This window comes from Calidris pugnax, unplaced genomic scaffold, assembly GCF_001431845.1.
Source record: "Calidris pugnax isolate Ruff unplaced genomic scaffold, ASM143184v1 scaffold75, whole genome shotgun sequence".
Lineage (NCBI taxonomy): Eukaryota > Metazoa > Chordata > Aves > Charadriiformes > Scolopacidae > Calidris > Calidris pugnax.
Genome location: NW_015090908.1, coordinates 389,886 through 410,412, shown reverse-complemented (window position 1 = coordinate 410,412; position 20,527 = coordinate 389,886).

The window sequence follows — 20,527 nt, the reverse complement described above, 5'->3', positions numbered from 1 at the left end:
GCTTTTACTGCCTCGTGTCCCAGGAAAATATGTTACTGCAGTCACTGCACCCAAGAAGCAAGAAATAAAACCACGCCTAGAAACTATCACTTATTTACAAAGCTCAGGGATCTCCTGAAGGGTTTGTGACTGATGATACGTGGTATGTGACTGATGCTCCTATCCATTTTTCCATTTCCTGCACCAGGCAGCAATGCATGCTCACCCTGCCAGGCTCTGCCCAGCAATTTACTCGACCAGTTTGCTGTGGTACCAAAGTGGGTGCTAAAACAACTGACTGCACGTTCCATATAACCAACTCCCAGACACCTCCACCCCCTATCACCCCATGTTTCTGTGGTTTCAGAGGAAAAAAAAAGGATGAATCATGAGGCCAACCCGTACCCCAGTGATCTCCGTGGGGCTGCCTGCCCCAGACACCAACCCCCTGTCCCTCTGGCTGCCCCAACCTGCTGGGACCTCAGTGGCAGCGGGGCTGGGGAGATTTGCCCCCCTGTCTGAAAACACACTCATTACTTCATTGGGGAAACAGCACCCAAGTGGGGATTTGTTAATGAAAATATAAAAAAAATTTCAGCCAGCTGGCCAATTCTAGTAATAACATCAATTCAGGTTTTTTTTTTTTTTTTATTAATTTCCCCAAAAAAGCAGCGGAGTATTTAAGGAAACACAAAAGCTGTTTTCTTGGCAGGGGCCCAGCCTGACTGGCACCCAGGACCATCAGAGGGGTGCGGGGAGGGGAGCTGAACCCCCCTCCACCTGCCACCAGCCGCCGGCCGAGCAGCCGGTCTCTGCCCCTTCTCACCGCCCGCTCCCCCCACACCTCCATTTTACAGATCCCCCCCCAGCCCCACGGGAGGCTGTTTTGCTGCTGGAAGGTGCCAAGTTGTGTTTGGCAACTTCCAGTTGCGATGCCGAATGCCAAAAACGCTGGAAACCACTGGAGAACAGTGGAGGCAGCATTTAGCACAGATTGTCCCCAAGGTACTCTTATTTTTTATTTAGCTCGCAAGAACCTCTGAGATCAAAGCCAGACCGCAGCTCCAGTTTATTTTTCTGGGAAATCAGAACGGTTTGGGTCCCCACCTCTGCCCATTCCGCATGAGATTTAACAACACTTGCCTTTGAAATGTTGTGCACAGAGGAAAGGTGAGCTAAAGCCACTTACGTTAGCTGAGAGTAATTAACATACTGTAAACCTGACAATTATTTCACTTAGCAAGGATGTGTTTTTCTTCTCTCTGATCTGCACAGTACAAAACATCTCAAATATAAACAGATTTAAAAAAAAACCACAACCCAATACCTTTTTCCCTCCTATAACAAGCGTTTGCTACTACTACTGGGAATTCTCAGGATCCTGGTTTCATGGCAAACAAGCAGGTATTTTTTTGATTACAGCTTCCTTCATTTCAAAAAGGTTGAGGTTTTTTGGTAAAGGACTCCTTAGACCAAAAACAACCCCATATATATGACTGCTTTTCATAAAGGACTCCCTTAGACTAAATATAAATATAAATATAAATATAAATATCCTACTATAAAAGTCCCCTTTTAATCCTTTCTAGGCATTCAGAAAAAAGCTGGACGGGGTTAAAGCCATAACACCACAGGCTTCCCTGAGCCCCGAGATCCCACTATTTGAGTCCACAACCACGAGGGTGAAAACACAGGCTTCACAATTCCAGGAAACCACATTGCTTTGAGGACTCGGCCATGAGCAGAAATATCAAATATGAGCAGAAATATCAAATAAACCTGTGCCTGTGCAATGCTACACAAACAGAGGAGGGTTCTTCAGCACTGGGCATCTGGCCCTCCCCCCCATGCAAAGCCGTAGTGAGGCACTAAGCCCCCTTTTTTGCTATGAGCTATTAAGAAATAGCACCTAGCATTAAGTATTATTCCCAGAACTCCACTGATACATAACAGTAAAGCTGTTGCTGCTTGAAACATAGTATTTTGGCAAAACAGGGTACTGTATAAATTTAAGTTAAACACCAACAGATGTGCTAATTTTAGCCTCAGTTGTATAACACCAGTAAAAATGAGCATATGCCTGCAGCTGTGGGATGAGTTCACTAAAGAAATTCAAAGAATACGTTCCAAAAGCAGAAGATTGGATGTGGGTTTTGGCGGGTTTTTTGTGGGTTTTGTTTTTTTCCTTTAATTATATAGTGTCATTTGTAAATTGTCTAATACCCTTTTACGCTGAAAGGGGCTGGGAAATGGCAAACCGCAGTCTCCTGGTGCAAACGCAGCAGAGGTGTGTCCTGATGCCAGTGCAGAACTCCTGAAGGTATTTTTTTTCCTCTGGGAAGAAAGTTGAGGGACACCGTGGGCCAGGCAGAAATTCGGCCAAGATGTCCTCCAGCAGAGACGGTGCTCCCTGGGAGCCAGCCCCGCAGCTCACTGCCCTCAGCTCACCCCACAGCTCAGCTCCCCACCAGGCAACCTCCAGCTCCTCTTCTCCTCCAGAAAGCACGGACACAGCAGCGTCTGAGGTGCCCGGGTCACTAGCGAGGCCAAGGCTTGGAGACAGCAAGGACAGGGGGTTGATACATGGAGCATTTGGGTTGTACCCAGTTCAAGCCCTGCCACCCTAAAGGAGTCTGGGGAACCAGCGCTGGAAGAGAAGATGACAGCCCCTGCTGGGATGGGACAGGTTTCACCATGGATACAGCATTTGTTTTTCATGTTCCAAAACAAGCTACATTATTTTTGTTCACGCTTAATCATTACCCCAGCACGCAGGCTTTCCTCCTGCCCCCGATGAGGCAGGCATCCATCCTATTTAAAGTGGGATCTGCATCCGCAGCCCTTCCAGACCCCCCGTTATTGAAAGGGGAGCCTACTCCCAAGCCCAGCTTGGCATCCAAGACCCGAAGGAGCTGTGTGACTCCTGTCCTGGTGTGGAGGCCATGCCTCTGCCAGGCCTGGTAAATACCTCAGGCTCTGACCAGCTACAGGAAGGGCACAAACCTCCCTCTGCAGCAGGGCCCAGACTCATCTCTAGTTAGGCATGTAAGCCCACAAGAGACATGCTGCCTGGAGCGGGAGCAGGTCCCCTCAGGAGGTGACCAAGAAGTCACAATCTGCACAGCAGTCTGCAAAAGGCAACTCTGGAGACAAAGCCTGTCCCCCCAACCGGTACCTGAAGTGCTGCAGACATGCTTAGACCCTGTCAAGAGGTAAAACTTCCTCCTCCTCCTCCTCCTCTGCCCAAAGCATTTCCCACCCTTCAGAATGGTCCCACCTGCACCCTCTCAGCAGCTCTCCACAGCACAGAGGCTGGCATTTTGAGGGTCAGTCTCAGACTGGCAGGCACACAGATGCTCAAGGTGGCCCAGAGCATCTCTGTCCTTAAGGCCACATTTGCAGCTGGGAGGTTATTTTCATAACCAAGCAGGAAAAGAGGTACCATGTCTTAGGGAACCTAGATTTCTGAACCAAGCATGCCACAAGGACTACAAAATGCCTTGTTTGAGCCAGGTGCCAGCTCATTGCCAGTTCATGGCACGGAGAGATCCCAGAAATCACCATGAGCCTCCTGATGGAGAAGCTATGGCTGTCACAAGGAGCTCACCTCATCTGCCAGATCGCAGGCTCCTACCTGGGACAAGTTATTTTTTGCTCCTAGAAAAAGGACAGCTTATTTCAGGAGTTATCCTCCCTGTAAAACACCTACAGGGTACAAACGTGGTGGGGTCAGAGAGAAAAAATACTCCACTACGTATTCTGTAGCATGCAGCCTTCTTAGGGGAGAAACGTCCTTATCCTCCCTGTAAAACACCTACAGGGTACAAACGTGGTGGGGTCAGAGAGAGAAATACTCCACCATGTATTCTGTAGCATGCAGCCTTCTTAGTGCTACAAAAGTAGCACTGGGGGACAGCAGGACAGCCATGTGGCTTCTGCTTTATTTGTTCATGAATTTCCATTAGTGCCTTTCCTGTATTACCTCCATCCTGCTGCAAACACCCCGGAGGGCAGTAAATTAGGTCAGACTCATCATTAGTCCAGGGCACTGAAATGCTTTTTATCACGTGCATTTTGCTGGTTTTGGAAAGTTTCTCCTAAAAAACCTGAAAGAAACCATGTATTTACTATCAGCATTTTCTGCTCAGTCACTGGGTAGGCGATGAGAGTGAGGAAGGAGAATGAAATACAGAACACCACACAGACAGTGCCACTGGCTGGTACCAGACAGCCCACGCTGCTTCTCCTCTTCCTGACCAGGAAAGCATTATGAGATGCAGCCAGGACCCACATGAGACAAAGCAGCTGTAGAACTGTTTGCTGGCACCTACAGGAAAAGGACGACCTGCCCACAGCACGCAAAGGGAACGTATTGAACTCACCTTACAGAAAGCCTGGCTTTAAGCAAACCCAAGGGGGTGAACGGTAACCATTCCACATCTACTAGAGCTCTTGAAACTGCATGCAGAAGGTACCCTTTTTTAAATAGCTTTTTTCCTTAAGACTAATTTGCCCTTATTACATTGCAGACACACAGTTTTCCCTGAATAACGTAGGCGCTACCGCTCAGCATCCTTTTTTCCTGCTGCTTACACATCTGGCTGTCCTTTCTCTGACAGTCTTAGATGGCTACAAGTGCTGCTGCAGCTTCTAGCCTTACAAAAGGTCGCTTAGTCCAAAGAGAACAGAAGCAAGGGGCTAGGATGTCAGTGCATGTTTGAGACACTTCCAACAGCTCAGTTCATGAGATTTCTTTCACATTTCATAACAAGCAATCTTGTCCTTCCTCACACCCACCTCTGATCACAGCAAAACGCATAGGGAACAGCCACGGAAGATGATCATTTGCTATGTGAGGCAGAATGAATGGCAAAGCCTTCTTGCAATCAAGCTCATCCAAGGAGTCGTAGGTCTGCAGCAGAGCCTTGGTTTTTCCACAGTCAGTCAAGAAACCTGACCGTCTCCATCATCCTGCCTCGCTACTGCTAGCAAAGAACCCCCAGCTGGCTTCTGAGGGTGACTTCATTGCCTCAGCCACCCCAGAGAGAAGAACCAGCCAGGCTTTCTTTGCTTTCATTCCCTGTGTAGAAACCGAAGAGTCAAGTCTCCAAGAAGTGCAAGAGAGTGGAGCTGAGGCCACATGCTGCTTCAGGCGCTAGGAGAGCCTGGACTGCAGTGCCATCATGCATTTCCCTCCCTCACCTAAGGAAAAAACCCCTAATCTGCTCAAAGTATTCCTTAAGAAACATGAAGAAGTGCATCTCTGCCAGCTCTCAGGTTAGAAAGCTGGTGAGCTTGTACATAGGCATGTGCACAGGTAAAGCAGCTTAGAATCACAGAATCATAGAATGGTTTGGGTTGGAAGGGACCTCAAAGATCATTGAGTTCCAACCCCCCTGCCCTGGGCAGGGACACCTCCCACTAGAGCAGGTTGCTCAAGACCCCATCCAGCCTGGCCTTGAACCCCTCCAGGGATGGGGCAGCCACAGCTTCCCTGAGCAACCTGTTCCAGTGTCTCACCACCCTCAGAGTAAAAAATTTCTTCCCGAAATCTAATCTGAATCTTTTTTCTTCCAATTTAAAACCATTTCCCCTTGTCCTACAAGCTTCCTCTGCTGTAATTCAGACAGAGGGGACAACAGCGCTAAGCGAAGCCCTCAAGACTGACTCTCGGGGGTCAGGCTCCCCTGGTGGCAGGGGCAGCCCTCACTTCCCAAGGCATCAGACTTCACGAAGTTGCAGCACCCAGCCCTAGCAAAAGTTTTGTAAGTACGCAGCATGTAACCCACTGTCCACCCACTATACCTGCTCCCGTGCTCCTGCTGGGAACAGGACCTGGTCCAGCAGGATTTGCAGTGTCTCCACTCCACTGCCAGTTCCTTCCCCTGTCTGTGGAAACCTAGCAAGCTGCTCTTCTTCCTCCTCCTTTCACCCAGCACTGACACTATTTCTGGGAAGTAGCACATAAGCTTGGGATATGAAGCACTCCCCAGTGACCCACAGCCTGGGTCAGCCGTGGTGGAAGCTTGGACTGAAAGCAACCTCATTAGTATCCTCTTCCCAACTCTGCCACAGACACTTCTGACCTATTTCTTTCTCAAGTTTTGAACAATTTGGTATTTCTTCCAATGCAACAGAAAAACAGAAGTAAGTTCCTTTCAGCAAGAAAGTCAGCACTTGCTCTCTGCAGAGATGGTTTCCAAAAAAAATCCCTAGAGATCTGGGAGTTCAGGCCCTCAGCTCTCACTAGCATGCAGTCTCAAATGTCATGCTTAAAAGTCAAACAAACCCAAAATTTCACTTTCCAGACTGTGTGTTGGGGGCACTTTCCTTGTGCAAGCACGACTGACACACGTAGTCGTACCTTCAACATAAAAAGACTGCAGAGACGAGGAAGTCGGCCTCAGGACGAAGTGGTGAAGAAGGCCCTGAGCGTGACATTACGTGCAAAAGGGCCATGGAAAAGAGAGGCTGTGTTCCCATTTATAGGCACTGATCTTGGGAAAGGGCAGAATGCACACTGCTACAAGATACTTGGAATTACTCCACTGAGTTGGATGCGGAGTCATAGCACTGTTAAAAGATGCCTCTGCAACTAGTGAGAAAGGTCAAAACCAAACCAAGTGAGCTGGAGCCAAGCACTCCCTGGGCGGCTGGGAAGGGTGTACGCACCCATGGAGGCTGTCACAGCCCTCCACCAACGGAGCTCAGTGCTGGAGCTCCCCTCCATCACTGGCTTCCTCTTCTCCACCTGCCTCCTCTCCTCCACCTCATATGCTTCCAGAAAAGCAACAGAGAGCAGCTGACCAGCTGGAGAGCATCTTTGCAGAAAAGGCTCTGGGGGCCCTCATGGCCACCAAGCTGAATATGAGCCAGAAATGTGCTCTTGCAGCAAAGGCAGCCACCAGTGTCTTGGGATGCTTTAGGAAGAGTGTTGCCAGCAGCTCAAGGGAGGTCATCCTTCCCCTCTGCTCAGCATTGGGGAGACCAGACTTCTGGGCTCCCAAGTACAAGAAAGACACAGATTTACTGGAGAGAATCCAGCTCAGGGCCACTGAGACGATTAAGGGACTAGAGCATCTTTCACTTGAGGAGAGGCTGAGAGAGCTGGAACAGAGGTGGCTCAGGGGGAATCCTATCCATGTGCACACATACCTGATGTGAAGGAAGGATGAGAAGAGAGCACCAGACTATTCTCAGTGGTGCCCAGTGACAAGAGAAGAGGCAATGGGCATGAATTGGTCTCCATCCATGGAGACATTCAAAACCTGACTAGACACAGCCCTGGACAACCTGCTGTATCTGACCCTGCTTGATCTAGGGCTGAACTACATCATCTTGAGAGGTTCCTTCCAACCTTAACAATTTTGTGATTATGTGCAACATCGAAAACAAAAAATTCAGATAGCTTTTATAGGTGCACCTAATTACAACACCCCTATAGGGGTGCTATTGTTCAGGAAAGATACTTGCCCTAAAAACAAGATTTGCCTGGCATGACATAGGAAAGCACTGCAGAAGATTTTTCACCCCTACCCTTACCCGCAGCTGATTTCAAAAAAGATCAGTGCCACCAGCAGAACACATGAGCTTAGTGCAGATCAGGCTTAGGAGATGCTGAGGCAGGGTAGCAGGGTTTTGCTTTCCAGTTCGTTTTCCATAAGGCAAGAGCACTAGAAGCACAGAAAGTGAGAGCTTTCCAGCTGCCCCAAAAGGACACAACCCACCTTCCCGGCTGGCCAGTGTGATGCGGACAGACCCATTCCCTTTTGAGTCCATCCTCAATTTATGAGCAGTGCGGAAAGTGCACAGGCCTGTGGCTCTCTTGTCAGAAAAGACCTGCCCTTGCAAAAACAGTATCTGAAAAGTCACCTTGGCAACAGAGTTCCTTCAAGCAGGCATCTGTAAGGCAGTGACTCACAAGTTTGCCATTGCAACCTGGAAATAAGGTACTGTGAGCATGCGGAGGTGTACTTCTGAGCTGCCTTTACCTCCTGCAGCAAGTATTGTTAAGGTTGGTACAAACCCATGGTCACCACCAAGGTGGGCAACTGAAGTAGACGCCAGGGAGCCCACAGCACAGCACATTCTGGACAGTGAGCAAGTCTGCTTCCACAGAGGATAAAAATGTCTATTTTAACAGCAAAAATAAGATAAATGCATGAGATATTTGTGTGGCTATTGTAGCTCTGATAGGGAGCAGTGGGAAGTATAGAATGCAATTTCTATAAAAACTTAAACAGCAACAAGTATCTGGAATGAGATTTATTCTGAGACAGAAAGTAATTCATGTTGACCAAGGGGTAAATTCTCTCCTTGGGGCTAGGGAGACGGAATACCAAAACACCCCTATACTTTTTGGCAATGTCTTGCAGGCTTGTATTTTAAAGATATTTTCCCTAAAATATCCTTTCCATTCCCGCTAATAAGATTACCTTCAACAACATTGTCCTTTGAAAAGTTTGAAAAATCAATACCTTCTGCAGTATTAGATAGTGAAAGACCTAGTTCTGAAAGCATTACAGTATTTGGTTTTACCTGGTGCTTGCAACTTATGCAAAATCCAAGAAAACATTAATTTACCTTAATTTCCTTGTCTTTTAACTTTATATATTAGCTACTAGACAATTAAATGGGCATTCTCTGGGCAAGTTTTCCATTTCCAGCCACTGGTTTCTATAACCCCTTTGCATTTGTTTTGGTACCTGGCATTTCTTTTACAAGTGTATTCTTACCTATCACTTCATATACGCTCTTTGAGCTCCTATGGGGAGATGGCCCTGCTCTACTTGGTATTACATTCTCAATGCATGGATTTAATGGTGACCCTGCAAACCAGTCGTCAACCTTCTTCCCAGGATTTAACAACAGGAAGATTTCTTCCCACCTGAAAATTCTCCAGTTCTTAGTTTCTAAACTAACCAGTCGTCAACCTTCTTCCCAGGATTTAACAACAGGAAGATTTCTTCCCACCTGAAAATTCTCCAGTTCTTAGTTTCTGAAGAGCTCCTTTAATGGGACTGCAGACAAAAGACTTCAGTTTTATCGAAAATAGTGGTTTTACTGTTTAGCAGTTTTACACAGTTGAAGCTACCCTACACCTCAGACAATTTTGTAGCTCCTGCATGTCATGCACAGGGGAGATTTAGACATAACCAATGTTTATTCATATTTATGAACACACTCGTATGTTCACCACAGCTGTGTTTTAACCACAGGTATTTTTCCTCAAAATACACAGCAGAGAACCTCATATTATGCTCCATTTCGCTCGACGCCAAAGCAGCAGCCTGGTGGGGCACTGGGGGAAGGAGAAAGGGCAGACAACAGTTGGGAGGAGAGGGAAAAAGCAAGTATTTGAAGATACTTAGAGGAACTGCAAAAGCACAGAGGGTGAGACTTCCACGGCAGACAGGCAAGTATGTCACTGTCAGGTGCCACTGCAGCGCTGGCAGCAGACCAGCTGCACGTAGAAGGATGCGTGAGACAATACCTAGAACGAGTTGAGAAGTTGTTTTCTCTTCGTCGGGGATTACAGCAGACATTATAATGTGTCATGTACGGAGCCCCACCTTCCCCCCTGCACTTCTCCAGATAACACATTTAATGGATTTGTTGATCTGTTGTTAGGAGCACGGGGTTTTCCGCATTCCCTTGATCCAGGTTTAGCATCTACAGTCATTTTCCCTCCCTCCACCAAGAAAAAAAAAGAAATGTGAGATGGTAGACAGACAGTATCATCTGAAATTATTTCTCTCAACTGAAATGAGGAAGGATGGGCAACCAGACCACATTCCCCATGCGACCTGGTGAAACACGCCCTTGCAGGAACGCCTGCCTTAACCAACAGACAAGGCAGGGATGCAGCCATTAGGAAGAGCTGCAGCTGGAACTTTCCTCAGATGGAGATGGAGGAAAAGAGGCAGGAGGAATCACGGGATTCAGTCCTTCTGGAACTGCTGAGTGAAGGCAGCATACGCTTTACCTGACAGTAAGAGTTGAGGAAGGAAGAGACATTAATAAAACAGCTGCACAGCTACATATTATCTAAAACTGAAAACAATGCTGCATCTTCAGCCCTCCCTTTGCATCTATTTTGATGTAAATACACATGAAGGTGAAGAAAGAGATGTTGTTTCTCCAGTAACATGCAGGCCTCCAGCAGGCCAAAAGCATTGTCTCTTCTTCTTCCTGGAGAAGTGCACAGTAAACCCAGGCTGTCAGAACAAGCTTTGCATGGAAACGTTGGCATGGAAAAGCAGCAGCGACAGCACTGGCATCCCTGGGCCGTGTGAGTTTGCAGCTGATCTGCAGAGTTTTCTGTAAAGCAGACTGCTCTTTGGGGGGCCTCTCACCCTGTGGAAGCACAGCACACCTTGCTGGGACTGCTGCTGAAACAGTAACGGCTGGTGGCAAGTACCTCCCCCAGCCAGGGAAAGCCTGCAGATTCCAAATTCAAACTACTTCAGAACTTAAAGAGAAGTTAATAGAGGTTACAAAACTACCTCTATCAAAATCCTTTTTTTAAAAATGCTTTTTACTATATTTTGAAAAAACCACAATGTTGCAAAATGAAGCCAGGACTGTACTGGACCAGTACTGTTCAATGTGTTTATTAATGACAGACAGTGGGATTGAGGACACCCTCAGCAAGTTTGTGGATTACACCAAGCGGAGTGGAGCACTTGAGTCACTTGAGAGAAAGAACACCATCCAGAGGGACCTTGACAGGCTGGAGGAGTGGGACCTTGTGAACCTCATGAAGTTCAACAAGACAAAGTGCAAGGTCCTGCTACACTGCAACTGTGCTAATTTCAACAGCCACATAATTGTCTAGCCCAGTATTTCATAGAATCATAAAATCCTTTAGGTTGGAAAAGACCCTTGGGATCATCGAGTCCAACCATCTACCTTACTCTACAAAGTTCTCCCCTACACTTTAAACACCCAAACACCTTAAAACCTTTACAGAATCACAGAATATTCATGGTTGGAAGGGACCTCTGAGATCATAAAAAAAAAACCCCACCCAAAGAAACCCCACCACCAAACATTTCATAGAATCATAAAATCCTTTAGGTTGGAAAAGACCCTTGGGATCATCGAGTCCAACCATCTACCTTACTCTACAAAGTTCTCCCCTACACTTTAAACACCCAAACACCTTAAAACCTTTACAGAATCACAGAATATTCATGGTTGGAAGGGACCTCTGAGATCATAAAAAAAAAACCCCACCCAAAGAAACCCCACCACCAAACCAACACACACACACACACACCACACACACACACAGACAGACGAACAGACGAAACCCAACAATCTTGGGCAGTAGAGCATGCCCTGAAGAGCCACATCTACACGTTTCTTAAATACCTCCAGGGATGGTGACTCCACCACCTCCCTGGGCAGGCCCTTCCAGTGCCTGACCACCCTCTCAGCGAAGTCATTCTTCCTGATATCTAATCTAAACCTCCCCTGCCCCAACTTCAGACCATTTCCTCTGCTCCTGTCATTATTCCCTTGGGAGAAGAGACCGACCCCCACCTCTCTCCACCCTCCTTTCAGGGAGCTGTAGAGGGCAATGAGGTCTCCCCTCAGCCTCCTCTTCTCCAAACTCAACATGCCCAGTTCCCTCAGCCTCTCCTTGTGTGATAGGTCATAGGTTAACTGGAAGTGCTCCAGCCTGGCTTCCAACAGATGAGAGGATTTAGCAGTAACCACTGACGTGGCATAGAGGTTCTCCTTGAAATTTATGGCCAGCAGAGAATAATGATCAGGAACAGGCAAGAAACAACAGTACCAGCAAAATAGCAATGCCCCAACCACCACTGGCCAAGGGACTTGCAATGAAAGCAAACACAGCATGTCTCTCCAAGGTCTCCCTACGCCCTTCTTCTCAACACACACCCCCCAATACTTAAGCTGGTAAGTAACAAACATTACTGGAATGACATACTGTTACACATAATTAATATATTAACTAATTTAACTGCTGAGTGCACTGTGATCAATACTTAATTATATTTCCAGGCAATACAACAATGTCAGCCAGAAATTGAATTGAGTAGGCAATGCAGATACATAACTGCAGGGTAAAACCCAAACCATCACAAGAACAGCAATACGTGGGACTTGTACAGGAGTTTCAGCAGCATGTGTTGAGCGGAGAGAACAGATGACATCACAGATGTCTTCACACTGAAGAAGGAAGAACTGAGAGCCACGAAGGTCAAGAGAATAATGTCAAAACTGGCTTAAATTATAGGTTCAAATGACAGGAAGATAAGGATGAAGCTCCTGCATGGCGAGAAAAGGGAGGGGAAGGAGGACAGCTAGGCAAGGGGCAAAAAAACAAGGGCATTAAGGGTAGGTGAACATCCACAAGGCACCATTAAGAGTGAGTACAGTGAGGTTTGTCTTCCAACAGAAAGGTGCAAGTCTGCCAGGCAGTTGATGCCATGGCAAAGTTGAAGCACACAGAAAGCCCACCGGGGCAGATGGGGAGAAGAAATGCTTTCAGGAAGGCAGGAGGACCATTTCTGTTCCCAGCCTGATGACCCGAAGAGGCTATTCACTCAGCTTTTCTTCTCCATGTGGCACATGAGGCACAGATCAGGCAAGTTTTGTCGTCTCCTTTCATCAGTGCAGAAGGAATAGGCATTCAGAGGCACAGCAGAAGGAAGAGACGGGCTGAGAGAAGGATTCCCCCCATCATTACTTCCTCAGTTTCCAGGTTGCTAGAGGGCTATCAAGTACTTCACCTCAGCATCTTCCCTTTCAGAAATAACTGGTCTCATGCCAATCAGTGTTTTGCAGAAAAATCTGAACCTATTATTTTTTAAACAGGACAGCTGACCCAAAAGTAACATCCAAGCCTGATCTCTGCATCCCACCATTCCCCGTGGCAGCCACTAATCCAATGGCAACAAAGACCTGAACTTGCCCAAACTAGGAGAAGACTGCCTAAAATTGATTCCTGAAGCCCTTTGTGCTTTACAAGTGTCCAGGAATACAAGGACACAAAGGAAGCACATGTGCGAAACTGGGAGAATTCTTAGGAAAACTCTTGAAGGTCCACAAATGTATTCTGCCCAGCTAACAGTTTTCCTGCCTCTCCTTGGGAAATTTGCTAAATTAGCAGCTGAAGTTGTCTTCCAATTGTGAGAGCCATAAGTCAGTTGCAATCTAGCCCTGAGGAAAGAGATTTGCTGCATGGCCCTGACTGGATGCACTCCTTTAACACTGTCATGGCACATAGCTATCTCAAGATGCCTTTTCAGCAAGGCTTTCAGGCTCAGGAAGCAGAGAGGGTGCTCAAACAGTAGGAAGGACCATCTTGCCACCATGATCCAGGGAGCTCTGTAGCCTCAGGCTCAGTCTTCCATTAAGCTCAGAGCACAGCAGAAGAGGTGTGACAAGGAAGCTGAAATGTTGCTGCTCTGCTTTCCCCCCTCTGAAGACCTTCCATTAAGCAGAAATAGTGCTTGAACATCTATAACTAAGCTGGGTTTCTACCAAAATGCGTATTCCAGAAAATGTCTCAGGCAGCAGACAAAAAGCCTGAAGTGTAGCCAGCCACACCTAAGGTACGCAGTCCTCAGTCTTTGCTAGACTATGCATCAGAGAAGGAGGCTTGACTTAATTTAATAAACTCTCCGTTCATTAAATCTGCTTTCTTGGCACTCTAGCAGCCTCTTCCACTACATGCCTGTACAGGCAACATCTCCAGGATGCCAAGGTCTCTGTATGCCAATACCCCACCTACTGCTAAAGGGATTACTCCATCCATCACCAAATATCCATCAGCACAGTGAGAGCAGTCGCTTCTGCACAAGGGCCTTGCATTCATGTTAAATATCAGAATAACTTCTTTCTAATACAAATGGAGGAGAGCTAATTTAAGTCTCCAGCATGGCTTCCTGCCCGGGTCCAAGTTTATGAAGGGGGGACTGCCTGTGCAGACACACTCCTCAAACTCCGCTGTGATGCTGGCAGGATGTTTGGGGAGTAGGGAGGAGGTCTGGAAGGTGCTGACCTGCTCCAGGGAATACTGAATGCAATATTGGATTGCTCATCTCTAATGGAACTAGAGAAAAAAGAATCAATTGTAATTGACTTCACTGTTAATGACACAGGGGACAAGGCTATTTCCTCTGGAAAGATCGACATGCAATGTGCAGCAGTATCGATACCAGCGGCATTATCAACACATGACATTTGGAAACTTGGCACAAAGACAAGAGCACACAGAACTGCAGCGGAGAGCAGCTCAGGGTGCAGGCAAACAAAACCTTAGCTTAAGCTTAGCTTACCCAAGAGCTTGTTGCTGCAGCAGTAGTAGCCTTCCACCATGCCTCCCCCACACGCTCCCACCCCAGCTCTGGTGTGTACCTCCAACAGAAACACCTAACTCACTTCCACCTGGATTAGCTTTCTGCTAGTTGAGTGAGATTAACCAAATTAAGTCAGCCTCAGTCCAGAAAGACACATGGTCAAAAGCAGGTGGAGGAGGAAGCAGGCCTCCTCATCTTCAGCAGCAGCAAGTTGTTTGAGACAGTTGAACTCATCTTTCAGACTTCAGCCTCGAGCTCTAAAGCACCCATAATCTATTTTAGACAAAAGCTAAAATTTATCGGTAGCAACATACCTCTAGGCCAACTGTTGTCTTTATTCCAGCCTGACAAGAATAAGCACACAAACACTCCAAATCCCCCGGACAGGCTCACAAGCAAGGGCAGAGGGAATGTCTGCAAAACCTCTTGGGGCTGGAGGAACCAGGGGTGCTCAAAGGCACGGGTTGTATCCACAGCCTTCTACTTCTTCAGCTCACTAGTTTGTTTTTGTAATAGTTATTATGACCTGAACTTCCAAGTGTCCAGCTAAGCATTTTGAGCAAAGAACTACTATATTCCCCAGCTTTTGCCTGCTCATTGCTGTCAAAAAGATGGGATCACCCAACTTGGCCATCCCTTTGTTCTGACCCAGCACACCTGCTTATATACCAAGCTACATGGGAAGGTGGGGAAGATCTTGTCACAGTAAGTGGTTCAGCACTGATCAAGCCCTGAGAAACAAAAGAAACCTGAAAATCACTGCTTCATGCATCCAGCATGAAGATCTAATGACCTAACTTGGCGATTCCAGCAGTGGAATCACTGGAAATTAAGTACAATTTCAGAGTCTGATTAACAGAGATCTTTTTGGTTTAAAGTTTCCTTCACAGAACCCAGACCAGAAAATGCTCAATGATCCACTAAACTCAGGCTAAAAACCATAACTAAGGGATGGAGGACTGCAATCTGGGAATACTAGTGCCATGACACAAGACAAATCCATCCTAAGGCAGAGTGCAGTCCCTTCCCCTGCTCTCTGCATGTTACCAGGAGCCCAGGTGTGAAAGTCCTGGTGGAACTTGTGGACAGAAGAAGCAGCGAGGCCGAGCGGGGTCCCGAGAAACATCCTGATTTCAGGGTTCTTCTAGATTTGTTCAAACCAAGCAATAAAAATGTGTAATGGTGCTGCTTCAAAGGGCAAAATGTCTATCCTCCACATCGCCAAGGGCAGGTGCCCCAGCTCACCCTTCGGAGGGCAGGCTGACCCAACCCCATCCCTCATCTTGCAGGCACAGCTCCCCCACTGATAGGAACCACAGAAATGCAGATTTCTCACAATCAGAAAAGGAGGGGAAGAAACAAGCCTCCTGATCAAACATCCCAGCACTAACTTCCAACCTGACAGCAGTCTGGAAGTACAAAACAGAAGTGGCTTCAGAAAAAGCTCAGGGGTCAACATCAAACCAGCCGTTTTTGGACCTGCTTTAACACCAGTTCATCAACAGCCTGAAAAAAATCTTCCTTCCTCCCCAATTTTACCTTCTCCTTTGATTTTCTAGCTACAGATTTCTCAGCTGGGTTCTGCCTCTTCCTGAGGACCTAATTAGAAGAACAAACAGCCAAAAGGCAACTGCTCCACTGGAAAATAAGGCAACATGTGGCATGGGAGAGGAAAGGTGACCAGAGGCAAGACGTGGCATGATACCACGTCTTGATTTCTCAGTCAGACTCAGACATTACCGCAGGTTTGACTCCAGAAGAGCCATGTTGTTAGACAGGAGGAGGTAAGGGGCAGGTGAACAGCTGGCAGAGAACTCCGAACAGGGAACCCTGAATAAAGAGCTTTTGGGGTGAACCCTGACCATATCTCCCACGTCTGTCTGTTGAACAGTTATGATGAACACTGCTACAGGATCTCCTCTCTCTGCTTCCCCATGGACTACTTGAGTAACATCTGAATAGCTTAGTCTTTCATGGCACAAGTGCCCCTCTTCTCCTCCTGCAGTCCTGTAAGTGTTCCATGAACAAGCTTTCCACCATCTCCCCAGTTCTCTCTTGCTTTCCTACTCATTCTCTAGGGCTACTGGGATGTCAACACCTCCATTTCAATAACCAGAAGGGAGATTTTGGTAAGAGATCAGACCACCAAGACTACAAAAAAAAAAAAGGCTATCAGTTCAATGCTATGCCAGGAAGCTGGTGGCAAGAGCCTGAGCAAGCACACCAAAGATGCAGTAGCTTTCAGATACAGATGACAAGGAAGAAAGTGCCTGCACTGGCTTCTGGAGAGCAGTTGATTTAAAGAAAGCAGGCAAGCAGAGAGATGCCCTCCTGCATGAGCCAATGCTTGCTCAATGCAGCCCTACTGTAAACTAGGTGAGCACCTCGCATGCAGAGGTCCCGTAGTTCCATGGGATCCCAGCACCAGCTGCTGTAGTGACAGGCTCCTTCCTTCTGGCTCATCCACACCTCGGCACTCTATATAGGAGCTCCAACCTCCTCATCTCAAGCTGATCTTCTCTGGACAAAACTTTCTCCCACAAGGACCTCAGGAAAATGAATTCTGTGATTCTTTGAAAAGCAGGAAATTAAATGTTGATGATGCAAGAAGAAAAACACAGCAGATACGTGTAACATTTGGTGACACTTCACAGGCCTACCTCTGTGGCCCGGGTGACGTGGTCTTACATGTTGTTTGTTTGCAAACAGCAAATTCATAACTGGTCCAGGCATAAAGAGAGTGTGTAGCATACAATAAAATCAGCCGCTCTACTGCCCAGTTTGGCCCAGAGCACATACCCAGAGAGGAGCCTGTGGCTACTAAATTAAAGATGCAAGCATGACAGAAACTTCCCTTCCAATGTGCATGTGGGAATTTCACAAGGAATAAGCAGACACAGCTTAAATTTTGGAGTAAGCCAAGGAACAGAAGAAAACAGAACGGGAAGAGAAACGGGAGAGGACGAAAGCTCTAATCTGCTTCGGGAACAGGTGCGAGGTGAGGAGGGTTTGAGCAGAAGACCACACGATCCAAGACTTTGCAGAGACCCAGTATGAAAGGTGCCTTTAATGGACTCACCTTGGGGCCACCGCTCTGTTAACGAGCTTGGGCAGCCTCCTACTTGTTTCAGCCCTCTGTGGGATGGGCTGAAACCCAGTCCTGCCTAACCCCATGTAATGCTGGGTGTTGGTGATTAATTAAGCTAGCCAAGAGCAGAAGCACAGATACAGCAAAACTGAAGGGCATTTCCTGCCTCCAGCTTTGTGATTGAAAGACTGAGCAAGACAGTATGTTACACACCGTCACCCCGATAAACTGGCCATGGCATTTAACCAGACCTGAATTCCTGCAGAAATCCTGCCACGTGCTGTGGGGTGGAAATCCCTCATTGCAGCAGCTCACAAGGCTGTTACAGCACACCAGGGCAGGGGAAGAAGGGTGGACATGGCAGACTTTCTCTTCCTTAGGTCAAGGCTTGCTATGGGACAACTCGCCTCTCTAAGTTGGCTATCCCTGAAGTGCTGAACGAGCTGCTCTGGCCCACGATCACATGCCCAATCCCAGGAAAGCAAAGCTCCAGGAAGGCCCATGCTGGGACATTAACCAGATGCGTCCTTTGCCTCCAAAGGGGCAGGAAGGAAGGTTCAACCTCTTACAAGGAACCCCCAATGCCTGATCCTGGCTGAGACTAAAAAACAAAGAGGAAGAAAAAAAAGGGTTGCCCCACCTTTTTTTCTTTCAGGTAGTTTATGAATAACTGGTGAGTTTTGCCTTTCAATGTCACACTAGTTAATCCAATCAGTCCCGGCCCTTTCAAACTGCTGGCTGCCTCTGCTCTCCACCTAGCCTCCCGACAGCTGCTTCCCAGCCACTTGGGCTCAGGTTACCCTTTTTGCAGGCCAGCAGAGCCAGCATTTCTACTGTCTACTGTATTCTTGCCCTATTTCCTTGTTTAACTGTAATCTCTCCTCAATGTCTTGGCTGTAGACCTTATTTTCCAGACAAACCCAGACACCCTATCTTGAAGCAAGAAACATGGAGCAGATGCCTCATATTGTACAGTAGAAAGGCTACGTGTTTTATTTCTGTTCTTTACGTGAGATAGCACTGCCAGCAAACTCCTGCAACATGCAGTGGATAAATTTCTTTCCCTCTTCTTTTTTCCTCACCAACTAATTCCATGACAGATCTGAAAGGCAGTAGGAAGCACAGAAGAGAAGAAAGTAAGTACAGACTAATGACTGCAAAACAGACTGGGAAGATTTAGCAATTTTCAGCCAGTTACAAGAATGCTACAGACAGAAGAGATAAAAAAAGCCCAAACCTAGCTTGTACCCCTGAAATATTTTAATCACCTTCTCTCAATTTCATCAGGCCTGCCACAGAATTGTATTAAAAGCAACTGTGCAACGTTTTCATTTCAGTTTTTAAATTGCACTAGAAACACAGCATCAACTTTATACTAAAATATCCAATCAGCAGAATTACCGCATAAATGTATCTGGGACTGGGATCAAGAGAAAAAAAAAAAACCACCACAAAAAAATCCACTTTGGCACTGCTTAGCTGTCCCCTTGGCATCCCCTCGGCTCCATCCCCAGCTGTAGGTGTCTGTAGCTTCAGGAGACAAAGAAGAGCCACTGAAACTGTGGGTTGGAGGGAACACCCATCATCCTCACAGGCTCTTTGCAGCACACGGAGGATGACAAGATCTTTGCTGCTGTGAACAGTATGGCTACGTACCTCTTGCTGCTGCAAGGACAGACATTACTGCCATGTACAAAACCTAACCAGCAGAACAGATGAATACAGAAGTCTCCAAGATCCCCCTTGCACATTTCTAGGAAGCCTGCTGCCTCTCTCCTTTTGGTGGTTTTCACTTGAAAACCTCCTCTTTGCAAGGCTCCCCAGAGACTGGTAGGCACTATAGGCCGGCACTCAAATAATTCAAGATTAGCAGCTCATGTGTTTCAATAAAGAGTCCCCTCCAAAGCATTACAAACCCAGGTGCTCAGTTATGCAGTAGACATGATTAAAGCATCTGCACAAATTTGGAGATACAACATCACCTACAAGCCAGGATTGAAAACACAACAGAAACCCCAAGGGGCAACATGCACAAGAGATGCACAAGAGCCTGACATAATGCACAACGGCAACAACCATGGCCAGCCCCTCTTTGCCTTTCACTCTGTCCAGTGAGCAAGCAGTGCTCCTGCCAACCATCAGCAGAAACTACACACAAAAACCTCATAGAGCTGAAACAGAAGGCACTTTGAGGACTTGAGTTGGAGCATTGCTGTCCAGCTCTACCACTAGTAAATAGTACCACTGGGCCAAGAACATACCAGCCCTGACCAAAGCTTCATACAAGCCAATACCACATGTCCAACAGGGCCAGCGATGAACGCGTAAGGACAGAGTGGGTGCATTTAGTACCCCCAATGTGGAGTATCCCACCAGTTGTTTTGAAGCCCATGGCAGGTGCCAGAAATTCAGAACACCTACGTGCAAGGCATCCTACAACTTAAATGCCCTTTTCCTGAAGGATCTTTGCCTGAACCCAGCATATTCTAGTTTAATTTTATTTCTTCCACTTATGTCACTGGAAAAGACTGGAAACAAGTCTAATCTCTCTTCACCTCTGTGGCAATCACATTTTACTAACTTCATCAGCTCCTCTTTTCTCAGACAGTCATCTTCTCCAGGCAAAAAGAGCTCTGATCCATTTAATCATTGCTTATATGCCACGCCTTCAGCATCAATGCTGAAAAACTGATCTACAGATAAACACCAATGTTCTGAAAGGACTGCATTTGACAGCAGACACTGTTACGAGCTCATATATCCAGGTTGGCTCATGGCTTTTTCCTTTGAGGCGAGCCACGTGTGCTTTCTCTGCCCTTGTGCTAAAGAAGCTCAGTGAACCCTAGCATCACCTTCTACACATTCCCGGCCACGAGTACTCAGGCAATGCCTACACGTCAGCAGAAAGAAAAGCAGGAGCAGAATTTCTAGAGATGCTTCCTTACTGCTCCAATCAGAGTCTTCATGAAGTAATTACTCTGAACCTTACTCAGAGCTCATTAGGACCACAGAAAAATTTCCACTAGGTTATTTTAACCGATGATTAATTCTCCTTTCCTGGCAGATTTCCTTGGATTCTTTAACATGTCTGGTCTCAGGCTGTCCGTGGCATGGGTTCATTTCC